Genomic DNA, 12269 nt, shown 5'->3' on the forward strand with positions numbered 1-12269 from the left:
AGTGAGGACGTTGTACCGTATCATCACCTCTGCCGTTGCCTTGTTGGTCGCATGCTGCGCGTTGGGTTGCAGGGGTTGCACAGTACCTCGGTCCTTGGCTGCCTTCTGATGTTATTGTGCCGGCTTTGTAGGGTCCTCTCTCTCTCTGCAGGATCGCCCTGAAGCAGTTTGTAGTCGGGCAGATGCGACACCGGTTAGCGGGACAGGACCTTCACTTTATTCTTCTCTGTTCCACATCCAATAGGAACTGCCCCTTTTCCGGAATCCCCAGCTCCTCCCACCCCATTCTCCCCCTGCCCCCCACCCCCCGCTTCCCGTCTGGTGCCTCTGCTGTGCCTTAAAGGCACAGTGTCTCATAACAGAGCAATGCAACCCATAGCCACGTATGCTGAGAACCACAGGAATATCTTCCTTTCACTTAGTTTATGGCAAATGGCCAGCATTCCAGTTACACGTCACTTACAATACAGAGGGGGAAATGAGAGTTAAACTTTCAGAACACGTCCTAGGATCCCACACAAACACAGCTGCCTGGACGGATGTTGCCCCTAAACCAAAACGGTTTTCCATTTCCCTGATTCTCCTCAACCAGGGAAAGGGTGATGGCAGAGCTGACAAGTCAAGGTTCTTAAAGTGAAGGCAAAAATCAAAGATTAAATATTTACTTTATGCAGTGGTCGAAGTGTATGAAAAGAAGTAGTGGAGCTATGTTCCCTGCTGGCCTGCCCCTGCTCCCCACAAACCCCATTGCCACAACCCCTCCCACACACAATACACCCCGCAAGCACTTGCACCTGATGTTTAAGGGAACGTTCAGTGCAGTGCACTGAAAGTGAAGGTTTCAACTTCTTCCTACACTTTTATTTTAAACGAAAACCATTCCGGAACGGTTTCTTTTTAAAATAAAAGTACAGGAGCTGTACAAGGTAATTTTAAAAAGTATAGGAGCACCGCTCCCGACCGCTCCCGCTCACTTCGACCACTGACTTTATGTTAGGTTAAGCTTCTGGGTTTCATAGACTGCCTCCCTTTCCAGGGTCTCTTGGTGTTAGTGAAAGTAGTTGCACTTTATTTTATTTTCATATCCCACATCCTCCAAAAAATGAACTCCTGTAGTCAGTTCTGAGGGCAATCTTCATTGCAATGCCTCATAGAAAGCCCTAAGGGTTTGGGTGGATGTTTTCCGTCAAACACTCCCTATGGAGCACATCCACCGAGTAGGAGCCGACGGTTCTAGGTCATTTGGTTGAAAATAAATGGTCGACGGTCGAAAATAAATGGTCGAGCTGACGGTTATAGGTCATTTGGTCGAAAATAAATGGTCGACAGGGCAATTGGTCGACACCAAAAGGTCGACAAGTCAACTGGTCGAATTTTTTTGTGTGTTTTTTCACATTTTTGTTTTTGGGGGGAGGTCCCCCCAACCCCTTTTTTCTTGCTAAAAACCCCTTTTTTCCCCTAAACGAAAACCTAAAAAATGTATATAAATAAATAAAAAAATCGACCATTTGACCTGTCGACCAAATTGTGTCGACCAATTGTCCTGTCGACCATTTGTCTGTCGGCCATTTGACCGGACACCGGAGCTGACAGGGGCGGGGAGGATAAACTTGTAACAGGAGGGTCTTGGTTCACACTCTTCACACACATCCTCAGGTCTTTATATGAAAAGGGAGGGGATGGACCCTGCAGCACCCGATGAGACATTGTCCCACCTCCCATTCATTTCAAGGACCTGTTTGCACAGTGAATTAGACCTAAATATCACGGCGCAAAGAGTACTTTTGCAGTGCAAAGTTGAATTTGCCTTACAAAAATACAATTTGCACACTCTGTGAATCATGGTGTTTGTTGGCAGTGCTAAAATTCCATGAATCAGGCCCTAAGAGTCTTGTAGAGGTATGAACCCTGCTTCTGGAGCAATACAAGCATTAGCAATAAATAAACATAGAAGTAAACATTAAACAAAGAGATCTTATCTTAGCCACTGAGCAGAACCCAGCCTGGTGTGCGGTGCATGAAATGACGGGAAATTGACTAGCAGAAATCCGGTAATCGGTCACGTGATTTATGTCCCAGAGAGAACGAGAAGTGGTTAACACGTTTGTTAAACGTGTAGGGCCAGTGTCATTGTCTGCTTCCTGGGCGTGACACACCTCATTCTGTTAGGACTGTGAAAAGAGAGAGGTGCAACGTGTTAATGTCCGGGTGCTATAGTGTATAAATACCGTGCCCTGAACTGTGCACGTAGGAGACCCGTTTGGAAGGGCGAGAAGAGGTCAGGGGGCGCAGGAGTGGGTAAGCATTAATTTCTGTATTGTACGTTTTATAAGCACAGCAAGGAAATACTTAGCCAATTCAGCAGATCATAAAAATCACTATATGTTCTGTATGTCTGAAAAGAGAATACCAAATTTTAGAAAAAACAGTCGACTCTTAATAATAATTTGGCATTTATATAGCGCTACGAACCCTCGGGTATCTGAGCGCTACCCACGGTGTGTGGTGTTCATTTATCGAGCTCAGAAGGATGAAAGGCTGAGTTTGGTCCTGCCGGATTCGAACCTGCATCAGCAGACTCTGCACTGATGTCAAAGTGAGTGCGCTACTCGCTGTGCCACTTGACCAGCCGTGCATAATGTCCATTTTGCGAGCCAATTGTAATCTGGCACTTCAGCCCAATTGCTTCCATTGAGGTAAACAGAGCATCAGTCGGAATTCATTATGTTGTTAATTAAAGAAGACCAGGTATACAGCCACATGTTAGGTTTTTATGAGGTGCTACGTTTAATGCACAACATTTGAGAATCAATTTGCCTTGGTCGCGCAGTCCTGCAGCTGCGGGCAGTGCCACATGCCAAGTGTAGCTCAGGGGCGAGGCAGTGACTGCGACGAGGGAGCGTTTGGGCGTTTAGGAGTCAGATACTGTCATGATAGGTCACCCTTCCTGACGCTCTTGTCACCTTGGACCTTCAGATGAGTGAACTCTGAGTGACCCAGGAATCGATCTGGGATATAGGCCTCCAGTTTGCCATCAGCGACCGGTGGGTGGGCTCCACCTTGCGTGGCATTTTGCACCATAGGCAGTACCTGACCACCCTGAGTTATCTGATGCACTGGCTGCCAAGGCGGGCTGTGCAGAGCAGGGACAGGGTGTCAGTAGGAGGTGTGGCGCTGCCCGATGACGGGCGCGCACGTGACGGCGTGATGTTGCATGCCGTCGCGTGCAGTACAAATAAACGGGGCGTTTCCCGGCCACGTCAGTGCGACCGGGAAGCCCGAACCCAGACAGACGTGTGGTCTCCGTTCTTGGTGCCCGGGGCTTACGGCGATGCGCACGAAGGGCGCCAGTCACCTCCAACAGTGGCGACGAGTGGGGGAAACGATGCCCGGGCCCGGCGGTGATCACAGGAACAATTTTTCACCAAAACGAGGTTGGAACACGTACTTCGTTTCACGCCGCGGGTAGTGCGATGCCCACGCGGCTGGTGGCCATTTTGTGCAACAGGCTGTGGGACTTCGGGAGGCTCCGGTTTGAGCCCTGAGGCGACCCCAGGCCCAATTTTTGGACATCCTGGTAGCTGATGGCTACACATACACGATGTTATGCCTAAATAGTGCATAGACTCAATTTTGGGTTTTCTACGTCGAGTGGAAGCAAGGAGAAGGCCCATCTTGGCTGGGCCTACATAGCCTATTTGTCCTTGGCACAATTTTTGGAATAACTAAAGGCAGGGTGCCTTTTTCATCCCCTTCATCATCATCCTGGTGGCCTCACCAGCCTTCATCCTCTTCATCATCACAGAGGTGTGCTGCAAGTGACTGTATCCAAGGGTGGTTCATGCTGAAAGTCACTTTGGACTGGGTGTTTGAGTTGCGGCTCCTGGTGAACAGTATAGGAGTGCCTGTGCGCTCAAACTCATGAGTGACACCGAGGACCAGGATGGTGCACACGGCGCGGCGGCGCAGCTACTTCCTCGTGCCCCAGCGGCCCCGCAGGGCCGACAGCTTTAAATGCAGCAACCTGCAGGTGGTTAGGCAGCGGTTCCAGCTCTTCAACCCCAAATACAACCAGCAGCACCAGCTGGCGTTCAACAAGCAGCACCTGTCATGGCCCAGGTACGTGCCCATGCTGCTCTGCAGCCCATCCCCGAATTTGATGTGTCGGGCCCGCCCTCCATCTTGGGGCCCAGATGGAGAAGGTGGGTGGACCGCCTGGACATGTACTTCAGGGCCGCCCAGGTGATTGATGACGACACCAGGCTGGCTACGATGCTGTACTCGGCTGGGCCCTCTGTCCAGGAGACGTTTGAATTTGCCACAAGGGAATGGAACTTATGATCAAGCAAAGGCCGCCCTACAAGCGTACTTTCTTCCCCTTGCCAACGCAGACTATGAGCGGTTTGTGATGCTCTCTGCCAAACAAAAAGAGGACGAGACCTTGGACACGATCTATGGCCGCCTGAGGCGTCTGTCGCTCGCATGTGCCTGGGGTGACGCAGAGGATATGATCAGGACCATGCTTATCCAGGCATGCTCATCAGGCAAGCTCAGGCGCCAGGTGCTGAGGGAGCCCGGGATAACGCTCCAGCGCATCCTTGAGCTAGTAAGGTGCCATGAGGTGTCGGAAGCGAGAGCCGCAAGAATGGAGGCCGGGTCGCGGTCTATCAAGACTGAAGAGGTCTGCGTGATGAAGCGAGGAGGAAGAGGTACCAGGAGGTTTGGTGGCGGCACCCGAGACAGAGCTGGGAGGGCACGTGAAATTTGCCAAAAATGCAGGTATGACCTGCCCCACCAATCAGAATGCCCTGCAGCTGGCAAGACCTGTGGACAGTGCGGGTTGCCGGACCACTTCTCAAGGGTGTGTAGGGCGACTATGCCCGTATTGGTGCCAAGGGGCCAAGGCCGAGCTAGCTCCACTCGCTAAGGTCGGCCGTCCAACGTCGCTCAAGTGGACCAGAGCGAGGAGGAGGCCCACGTAGAACAAGCAGAGGAAGAAGATGAAGAGAACATATTTTTCGTCTCAAGTGTGGGGATGCTGCCACTTCCGACTCTATGTACTCGGACGCCCAGTGACGGTGATAACTGACCACAAGCCACTGCTGCCCATCATGGCAGGGTCGTCATCCAAGCCGCCAGCACGTATTGAAAGGTGGATGCTGGCTCTTTTGGAGTATGGGGTGACTCTGGTATACCGACCGGGGGCAAATAACGCCTCTGACTACCTCTCCACACACCCCGGGGCGCCTGGAAGAGGGGACCGAGATGCCTGTGAAGAAGAAGCCGAGGAGCATGTCCGAGTCCTGGTAGAAGCAGCCACGCCAAATGCCATGCCTCTTCAAGAGCTGGAGGCTGCAGCGGCACAGGATGAGTGTTTCAAGGTGCTGAGGCAGTCCATTCAGCAAGGGTCCTGGATGTCAGCACTCGAGGCCCTGGCTGGGCGCACTCAGGAAGCCCGGACTGGTTTGGAGCAACTATGGAAGGTCTGTGAAGAACTGTCCTTCTCCACATCTGGCCTGTTGCCTCGGGGTGATCGGATTGTGGTTCCCCAGTCAAAGGTGGGTGATGTGATTGCACTGGCGCACCAGGGTCATCAAGGGGCCGCCAAGACCAAGGCCTGTCTCCGGATGAAGGTGTGGTTCCCCGAGCTGGAATGCAAGGTGGATGACTTTGTGGCGGCGTGTGTCTGGTGCCAGGCTGCATCGCCTGTGCAGCGGGAGCCAGTCATCGAGGCAATGCCAAGGGGGACCCATCCATGGGAGGTGGTTCATGCCGACTTCGGGTCCACCACCATGGGCACCCACTTCCTGGTCTTGGTTGATGAGTACTCCAGATACCCCGAGGTGGAGTTTGTGGATTACGTGGCGTTTGAACACGTGGTTGTGGCGGTGGAGAAGTTGTTTGCGGCTCATGGGTTTCCGCACACGCTGTGCTCGGACAATGGTGCGCCATTCAAGGGTGAACGGTTTGCAGAACTAATGGTGAGCTGTGGTGTGGTGCACCGGAAGATCACGCCTCTCTGGCCTCGAGCAAATGAGGAGGCAGAGCGTTTGATGAGGACTCTCAATAAGACCTTTAGAATCGCCCAAGGACAGGGGCAGTCCCTGCAGAGAGCCCTTTACCAATTCTTGAGGGTGTACCGCACCACGCCCCATGCGTCCACGGGGGTGGCCCCCGCAGAGGCGATGTTCAGGAGGTGTCCTCGAGGGTTGCTGCCAGAGGTCGGAGAACGAGAGCCTGCAGTAATTGATGACCAACGAGTCGAAATGGACCGGCGAGTGAGAATTGAGCAAGAGAAAGTGCAGAGGGGGCTCCGCCCACAACAGCTGGAGCCGGGTGAGGAGGTCCTCATTCGCAATCGACATCCACATGGGAAGCTCTCCCTGCCGTACGAGCCTGAGCCACTAGACATGGTGGCTGTCAGGGGCTCCATGGTAACTGCATCAGATGGCCGGTCGGAAGTGACTCGCAATGTAAGCTTCTTCAAGAAGCTTAGGGATCCCAGAACTGACCCTCCTCCTGATCCGGACCTTGGAGGAGCCCCGGAGGACGAGGGAGACCAACCCTGCATGCCGGAGTCCCCAGCCCGGGGCCCGTCGATGGACAGATCACCCGTGCCGGAGGCGAGCCGGAGGTACCCCCAGAGGGCTGGGCGAGGGAAACCTGCTCGCCTCACCGATTACGTGCTGGGACACTTGGCTGATAATCAGAAAGGTGACAACTGTTGACTAAGGGGACCCGGGTGGATGCGAATAAAGGGGTGTTCATGGCATCAGGGTTTGTGAGGTATTCTATTTGCAGTGTTGTTTGGTTTGCATTGTATAGTTGAATTATAATCGTTTGGTTCTCCCCGAAAAAGGAGGAGTGTGGCGCCGCTGACGGGCGCGCACACGACTGCGTGACGTTGCACGCCGTCGCGTCCAGTACAAATAAACGGGGCATTTCCCGGCCGCGTCAGTGCGACCGGGAAGCCCGAACCCAGACAGACGTGTGGTCTCCGTTCTTGGAGCCCGGGGCTTACGGCGATGCGCGCGGAGGGCACCAGTCACCTCCAACAGGAGGTGGGTGCCGAGTCCTGCCAGCTTTCTAGAAGTTTCAAGAGGTAGCGGGAGATCCAGATAGGACCATTCCAGATGCCCTGGCACTAACTCAGCAGGGCACCTATTGCTGATGTCTAAAGCTATGGTAGGCAAGCATTCTCACGTGTGGCAGATTTCAGTGTGTCATCCCTAATGGCTATATGGGAAAGACAGTCGAGTAAGAGCCAGAGCCCCTCGTCAACCATTTCAGAGTCTGCATGGAGGACGAGCGAGATGTCGGCCACATGTTGCCCTTGGTCTAACCAGTAGGTATGTCTTCTAGGACTGACTTAACCACTAGGTGTGTTCCTCTGCCTGATCCCAGCTGGGACTGTCACAGAATATTGATTGGATGACTATAGCCTTCTGGTTGCATCAGCATCATGCTCGCCTTAGCCAGGTAGGCCTCATGCCATGGAAGTAAAGGGTCAGTTAACAAAAAATATAAACTACTGTGTTTAAACCTGGCAGACATGTAAAATACTCTAACTGAAATTAAAAAGTCATTCAATCTCAGCAAAAAGGCCATGTACGAGAATGGTCAGGTAGGTAAAACATGTTATAATATAAGTACAGCTCTTTAAGCGATCCGTAATAAAGAATCAAAAGGTTACTGGGTTTAACGAGCAATTTGTGTGCCTTCACTTTCAGCAAAGAGGCCGCAGCAGTGAATGATCATTCAGGAAAAAGTCATAACTAATGCTCTTTCTTCCAGAAAGGAGCCACATCATTGACTGTACACATATGCAAATGGTGTTAAAAAAACAAAACTAACATGACCACCCATTTTGTAAGTATCTCTGATAAATACACATGGTGATTTCGGGTAAAAAAAATAGCATGTTCATGAGTCTGCACTCGCAGCAAAGATGCTATTAGAATGAATTGTAATTGCTTATTTATAACGCGCTTAATACCCACAGGTTTCTAAGCACGGACCCAGGAACGAACCTCTGTTGCTCCGCATCGTATTGCTTCTAAGATGAGCACATTGCCCCCGAGCTATCCTCCCGAGACGAATAAAGCATATTAATGGTCTAATATGCAAACTATGTAAAAATTAACATCAGCACTGATCTTAGAAAGAGGTCACAAAAGTGAAATCGAAGTTGGCAACGCCTGTTAAAAGGTCAAAAGTAACTTCTCGACTCTTCTGGTAGTGACTGCATATATAACATAAAAAAGTTTTAAGGCACACATGTTTTCGGGTTTTTCCTCTCAGCCAAGAGTCCATCAGATTGAATGGGAAAATATGCAACAGATGTTCGAAAGTCAAAATGGACGCAGGCACTGATCTTAAAATGGTCTCTGCTATATAATCAATATGCTTAGTGGTGGTACTAGACTTCCAGCAATGAGGTCACAAACGTTAATGGCCTCCACCTGCACAAAGGCACAGTCGCAGAAAGTAGAGCCAATGAAAGGAGGGCAGAGAATGCATTCTAGGCAAGATATACAGGCTGGTCATTCTATATAGGATACAGTGCCTCCTATCATGCCTTATAAGGATATTGCAGATGCTGCAAGTCAGCAAGTAGTTGCATGACCACCTAGAAGAACGAAGGCCAACGACTGAGTGCCTTTGTAAACGTATGTGCTTTTTACATACAGTAGTGGGTATCTTATTCCTTATAATACATGGCCATGCACTATCATCTCATTTTAAAAACGGCCTTCTTGCATAATTAAATGCAAGATATCTTCCAGTTGCTTTTACATGTCTTCAATGTTGAATCTGTTTGGATTTTAAAGTAAAAACTAACATTCTGCTTCTAATTGCAAAAGCCAAGTTATTGGAATAACAAAATATTGTGCTCGGATGGTGGTCCATAGGCTCTGGAAGTCCCATAGACCTCTTAATCATATGGTGGTTACAAGACAAATGGGAAACAAAAAAAAACACATGTAGAGCTGGAAATTACCTTGACATGTGAAAAAAGCAAGGGATTCTCCTCCTTTAAACTCCATTGGCTGCAGAAAAAAAGGATGCCTGGAATTCAGACCTGCAGGGCCCCATTATCTGAAGGTCCATAAATAGGAAACAAAAAACAGACACATGCGCAAAGACTAAGAGGCAGGATCCCCGTTGCAAGGAAATGTTCGGCAGTTTGTAATGTGTCCAAACTTTTAATTGCCTAGTGTCTAATGAGTGAAACCCACCACAAAAAAGCTATTGTAGACAAATTCCAAAATGTTAGATTCAAAGGCACGCAGGTTGATAAGGAAATGGATATCCTTTTTAACAACTTCCCTGTGCAGTAAGGTTCTTCACATGTACAGTGGTGTGCATTTTCCAATGTTATAGCAGACTCAAGTTTTTCCAATTACAAAGTGAATAAGCATCTTCCGGGCAGTCACAGCCGAATGATTGCTTGCAGTGATTGTAATGCCCCACCTTACTAAAAACTAAGCACTGTGTACCAGTGTGTGTGTGTTCTAAAATGTAGTCAGAGGTGACTGCATGTTTCCATAGCCTTCATGCTGTGCTAGGGTGGTACAATAGGCTAACCTGAGTTACTTAGGCCTACGTGCATGTATATCGTGGAGCACATACAGAACGATTCCCCAGGTTTCCAAGGCGATATCTCCAAATGTTGCCTTGAGGCCTGATTCATAGAAGCATTTTATAATAGCGCTGTCCCATACGTGTGAATCAGGACCTCCATGTTTTTTTTCATATTGGACAGTGTCTCCCAAACAACGAGCAAATACAAAAATAGTTTATAACTGTTCCCATGGTGAAGTTTCCACTGTTGGCCGGCATGCCTATTCTATAATAATGGGTGCCACCAGTATTTTCTGCTGAGACATCTAAGATTGCCATGCACGGTGCCTCGCTCTTGACCCATTCGGGGATCTAAACATTGTGTCTAAAAGTTGTATGTGGGGGGTTGCAGCGGCAGGTCAAATTTGGGTACTGTCGATGTGGTTTTCTTGAAGATCTCCAGTCAAAGTAGGCCATAGTGTGACATAAATCACATGTCTATGTTCAGACCAGCATTTTTCAGGTTGAGAATCTTTAGTACTTGAACTCCCTTGTTCTTCTTTGTGTGGTATTTAGTACTGTCACTGACAGGTCATGCAGCATGTACCCATCTTGAGTGAAGTGTTGGCCAACAGGTGTTTCTTTTTTAAGGGTCACGATGGTGCACCTGTACAGGTTTATTTCAAGACGTAGTTCCTTGCAAGTCTCGCCAACATACTTTCCGTGTGGACATTTCTTGCATTGGATGAGGTGTGCCACGTTGGAAAATGTGCACTTGTATCTGTAATGTTTGTTTCTGTGGAGTTTTTACAACTGATTCGATACAGATGTGTTGGCATGTTTTGCATCTCCTAACATTGCATGGGACTGTTCCCTATCCTCTCTGTTCTTGATCCAGTGAAAAGGTACATCTGGTGAGGGACTGTGCAAGATTCTTTGGTTGTTTGTATGAAATTAAAGGGGTTTCTTTGAAGATGTCACTCCTTGTCTCTGTTAAATATTGCTCATAGGTCCTTAGCAATTCTACTCAGCTGTGTTAGTGCTGGATGATATGTGATGGCCAAGGGTATTCTGTCCATGGTTTCACTCTCTCTGTATGGAAGCAGCTCATTTCTGGGTATTCTCAATGCCCGAACAATTCCCTGTCAATTTGTCTGAATGAGTGTAACTTTTGCAAGAAGGAGGTACGAAGTGTGGGAAGTTGTTTATCCCTTGTCTTGCGTTGTGTGTGGCTTCGATGACACTTATCCTGTGAAGGTATTTGTTCCATTCGGTTGCTTTCCTGTATGCTGCTGTTTCTATGAAGCTATTGCTTCCATCAGAAATGGTGGTGGGCAGGAAGAGTATGCTCACCTTGGAGTATTCCATGGTGGGCATAATGCAGCGGCAGAAGATGTTAAGGGATTCATAGAATTGTTTCAGGGAATCTAATCCATGGTAGCCATAGGCTACTCATAGTAGCGAATCCAACCTAGAAGGTCCATAAGAGAGGCTTGATCAACTTGTGATCCAGGATACAGTAACCAAAAAGGCAATGTGATCAGTGACTGTGTTGCTCTCAGTTTCAAGGAGGAAGGACATAGAAGGTGCCCCTTGAATAGTACAGAAAGTGGACTTAAAAATGTGTTCTGTGAGATCCAATCCGAGGGAAAGAAGTTCACGCCCACATCCCGGCACCATGTCATTACAAGCGCTGCTTTTCACTGCTAGACCTCTACATCCTGCACCGGGGAATCTCCTCCAAACTTTGTTTTGAATCTTAGCCCCCCACCTGCAGAGTGACTCAGTTGATTCATACTTTTCTCCAACGGCCCTCCTCCACTGTAGATTTTCTTCGAAGTACAACTGCTAGTAGTCAAGTGGGAACAACCCCAAAATGTTTTCTGTTCATTACAAACCTTGCTCTAAGACTCTTCCCACCAACATTAACTGGGGTTCCTTTCAATAATAAGAAGGTCCTTTTGCCTATGGTACTTGCAAAAGGCACCCCACAATCTACGCATAAAACCTTATCACATTAAAGCTGATTTAATAATCCTCTAGGTCCTTCAGGGAAAAGCTAAATAAAGTGGGGGTCGGGATGCACCCTTACCTGACACCCACTCTGGCAGAAATAGGTAATGCCAGTTCCACATTCAGGCCGTACCTTACTCCGGCCATTCTACGTTTTGTGTTAAGTCTCCAAAACAGTCACACACCCTTCCCCATATCTTCTTTCCTTAATGGATCCATGCTAATTTTCTGTTTATGGTGTCAAAAGCTGCTGTTAAATTCACAAAAATGTCAAAAGGGGAGGATAGCTTAAGAATATTATAGTTAGCCGGAATGAGACAGAGTCTGAAGCACTGCTCAACGGTGGATGCTCAGGCTTGCCCTGACTCCTACCTGTGGTCCCTTCCTCCAGCCAGCCTGACATCATATGCAGAAGTAGTTTCTGAAAAACTGTCCCTGAGCTGTCTAGAAGCAGATGGGATGGCTTGGCTCTATCCCCCTACTTAACTATGGGGATCATTTTGGGGGATTTTCTGTTTCCCGATGGCCATATTTATCCCTAGGGAGAAATGGAGCCAATGAATTCTCAGTGTGCTTAACAAAGTCCCCCTGGATCTTATCTGGTCCTGGAGCTTTATTTACCTTGTAAGCCCTATTTGCAAGAGCCGCAGAGCACTATACAGGGTGTTGGCTGCCAGTGTTAGGCTGGCATC

General features: G+C 48.8%; 1 protein-coding gene across 1 annotated transcript in view; it reads left to right on the forward strand.

The window, feature by feature from the left end:
* The first annotated feature begins 2179 nt into the window (after positions 1 to 2179).
* LOC138511245 (endonuclease domain-containing 1 protein-like) overlaps positions 2180 to 12269 on the forward strand; it is a 42136-nt gene continuing 32046 nt past the window's right edge. The window contains exon 1 of the mRNA XM_069626786.1: positions 2180 to 2298. The gene's annotated coding sequence lies outside the window, so the exon portion shown is untranslated. The remainder of the gene's footprint in view (positions 2299 to 12269) is intronic.

This window comes from Ambystoma mexicanum, chromosome 6p (assembly GCF_040938575.1).
Source record: "Ambystoma mexicanum isolate Mex_15411 chromosome 6p, UKY_AmexF1_1, whole genome shotgun sequence".
Lineage (NCBI taxonomy): Eukaryota > Metazoa > Chordata > Amphibia > Caudata > Ambystomatidae > Ambystoma > Ambystoma mexicanum.